The 3257-nt window shown below is 34.6% G+C and overlaps 1 protein-coding gene across 1 annotated transcript in view; it reads right to left on the bottom strand.

Moving 5' to 3' along the window:
* Positions 1-3113: 3113 nt before the first annotated feature.
* LOC144959910 (uncharacterized) overlaps positions 3114-3257 on the bottom strand; it is a gene marked incomplete at its 5' end in the record, with an annotated part of 1540 nt that continues 1396 nt past the window's right edge. Inside the window, 1 exon segment of the mRNA XM_078892757.1 lies at positions 3114-3257. This exon segment is cut by the window's right edge and continues 733 nt beyond it.

Below are 3257 nucleotides of genomic sequence, written 5' to 3'. Positions count from 1 at the left end.
TTTTTGTTCCTCTTGTTCTTTTCGTTGTTGTTCTTCTTCTTCATCTTCCTCGTCGTCTTCGTCTTATTATTATTTTTTATATTATTTTATTATTATTATTATTATTATTATTATTATATTATTTTTAAATATTATTATTATAATTATTTTATATATTATTATTATTATTAATTATTATTATTATATATTATTATTATTATTATTATTATTATTATTATTATTATTATTATTTTTATCATTATTATTACTATTATTATTATTATTATTATTATTATTATTAGTGTCTGTGATATATATGATTTAAAGAAATTGAATAAATGTACTTGATGATTGGCAACCAAGGAGTGTTTTCCCTGTGAGTTCTCCGGTACTGGATCACGAACTCGTGTAAGGCCTCAATGGTACTGAGGCTGGACTTCCTTAGCGACTTTTTAAATGATTGTACCAGTCTCTCAGCTGCACCGTTGGTCTCTGGATGATACGGGGCTCCCTGTAGGTGTTGAATACCCCGGCTCTCACAGAAACTGGCAAACTCAGCTGACGAGAAGCACTGCACATTATCAGTGACGATGGTATATGGTATCCAAAATGCGCAAAATCCTCGTCCAGCTTTTGAACTGTCTCCTTCGTGGTGATGGATGTCATCTGGTGGACACACGGATATTTGGAGTATGCATCCACCATCACGAGCCAGTTGTGTCCTTTGAAATTCACGGCGTGGTCGATATGGACACGTTCCCAAACTCGCAGAACCTGGGGTTGGTCACTGACGACTTGGGTCGATCCATCACCAAGGCCATTAACGTTTCAATCTGTTGACGCTGTATCTCCATCTGCAGGCAGGCAGGTCTGTCTGTTAAACCCTCTCCTTACCAACTTATGAAAATCGTCATATAAACTTGCATGTCTTGCCTTTAGGGGGCGGTTTGGGTCTTTTCTGAAAAAAAAATTAATTACCTATATTGGGCGGTTTTAATCATTCTGTATCGTCATAAAAGTTTAAAAAACAACATTTATGGTGAAAAATTTTAATTATATCTGTTGATACCCATTTTGCGATCTAATTTCGGGGTCTGACATAAAAATATAACAATCTTGTGGCAAACGTTCCACAAATACTAATGAAGGAATGACCTCCATATTCTTCACTCTTGTCAACATTGTACCATAGTGTGTCACCATAGAGAAATTTTACGGCTTTAGCTTATGGAATTTTTATTAGATCGTTATAAAGTTGAGAATCAAAATGTAATGACAAAGTTGATGTAAAAAATTCAGATTTAGGAATATAATTTAAAATTCACAAATCTTATCCAAAAAATCTCTCTATGGTGACATAATACATTATCTCTGTCATAACTGTGGAAATTTTCAGACAATTTCATTGTGTAGATTCTGAGAAACGTTTGACACAGTTTCCCATACCATTAGAAAAATGACATATTGAGAAAATAGCAAAATGGCTTCCCGTTTTTCACACATTTCTTTCTACCTGTACCATTTTCGACTGTGTATTTCGTGCCTTTATTTTCTACTTTAAGAATTTGGACTTCAATTCTATTATTTCTAAGATAATAAAATATCATTTTGCACCAAAATCTCAAAATCAAATTTTTAAAGGATTTTCCTAATAATTAGACCCCCTAGAAAGAGGAAAGACACACACACACAAACACACACAGATAGAGAGAGAGTGCGTGTGTGTGTGTGAGAGACAGAGAGAGAGAGAGAGAGAGAGAGAGAGAGAGAGAGAGAAAGTTATGAATTGATTTTCCACTATTTTTCCCCAATCCCTACCCAGCATCTATTAATAACTAATCCAAGAACACCGCTGGCCTTGTGTCACTTTTGACATTTGGTGTCACTTTGTCTAGGTTGACGTCATAAAAATGCGAGTGTCGCAAAAATGTATGCAACTGCGCACAGTTGTCAAAAGTTGACACAAGACATTATGGTGATTTTTCCATCCATCTACCGTGGAGCTTGAGCAGTGTTGGCAGTTTGGCGGATTTTCCGCCACATGGGCGGATTTTTATCATCGCGTGTGGCAGAAAAATGACCTGGCGGATGGCGTTTTGTTGATGATTTGTATACCCTTTAAAAAGGTAAAAGTATAGCAATCAAGTATAACTATTCCTTATCTTCCCCTTAAAGTAACTTTTAGGAGCTCCTATTATTGTGAGTGAACTGCTGGTCTAAATCTATATTATACAACCTTCTTCAGATTAACCGTAGATGGAAACAACATCAGCCAGTCTAACTCCCGCTAAAAAAAATCGAAGCTCCGAAACACCAAAAGATTTAACTTGTTTTTTTGGTACAAATAATACTGTGGTGTCCTGTGAAGACCAAAGGTTTCTGGTTCAAAACTTAAGGTGTATTAGTTCAAAACGATAAAGAACTTTATTGAGCTAAGCAAGAGACGTAAGCATGACAACATTCATACTATGAAAAAGAAAACAACTTTAAATATTTTGGTCAGGGAGGTGGTCATCCTTCCTATATGACTGTTTAAATTTATCCTCATCATGGAACAAATTGTTGGAAACCTGGGATTTTGACTTTATGATGATGATGATGATGATGATGATGATGATGATGATGATGATGATGATGATGATGATGATGATGATGATGATGATGATGATGATGATGATGATTATGATGGTTATGATGATGATGATGATGATGATGATGATGATGATGATGATGGTGATGATGATGATGATGAGGAGGATGATGATGATGATGATGGTTATGATGATGTTGTAGAGGAACAGCACCAAATATAGAATCCCTATAAGAACAGACAGACATGAATAGCAAACAATATAGATCAAAACCAACATTATATGAAGTTTGCCTTCATAATTTTATAAATATTCTTCATCATATCTTCTAACTTTATATAGAATAATGCGTGTGCCAATAGTAATACTATAATACGATGATGATGATGATCATGATGATGATGATGATGATGATGATGATGATGATGATGATGATGATGATGATGAGAATATAGAGGAACAGCACCAAATAAAGAATCCCTATAAGAACAGACAGAAATGAATAGCAAACAAGAAAGAAACAAAACAAATATTACATGTAGCTTGCCTCAATAATTTTATTACTTTTCTTCATCATTATCTTCTAATTTTATATATGATAATGCCTTGCCAATAGTAATACTATAATATAATGTATATTAAAACAACCAACCCCCCCCCTCCCCCCCGCCCCCATCCTCCCCCTAA

Source organism: Berghia stephanieae, chromosome 14 (genome assembly GCF_034508935.2).
Source record: "Berghia stephanieae isolate SIO BIC M18660-M18661 chromosome 14, UCSD_Bste_1.3, whole genome shotgun sequence".
Classification (NCBI taxonomy): domain Eukaryota; kingdom Metazoa; phylum Mollusca; class Gastropoda; order Nudibranchia; family Aeolidiidae; genus Berghia; species Berghia stephanieae.
The sequence above is the reverse complement of the archived record's forward strand: the minus strand, read 5'-3'. Positions and strand labels throughout refer to the sequence as shown.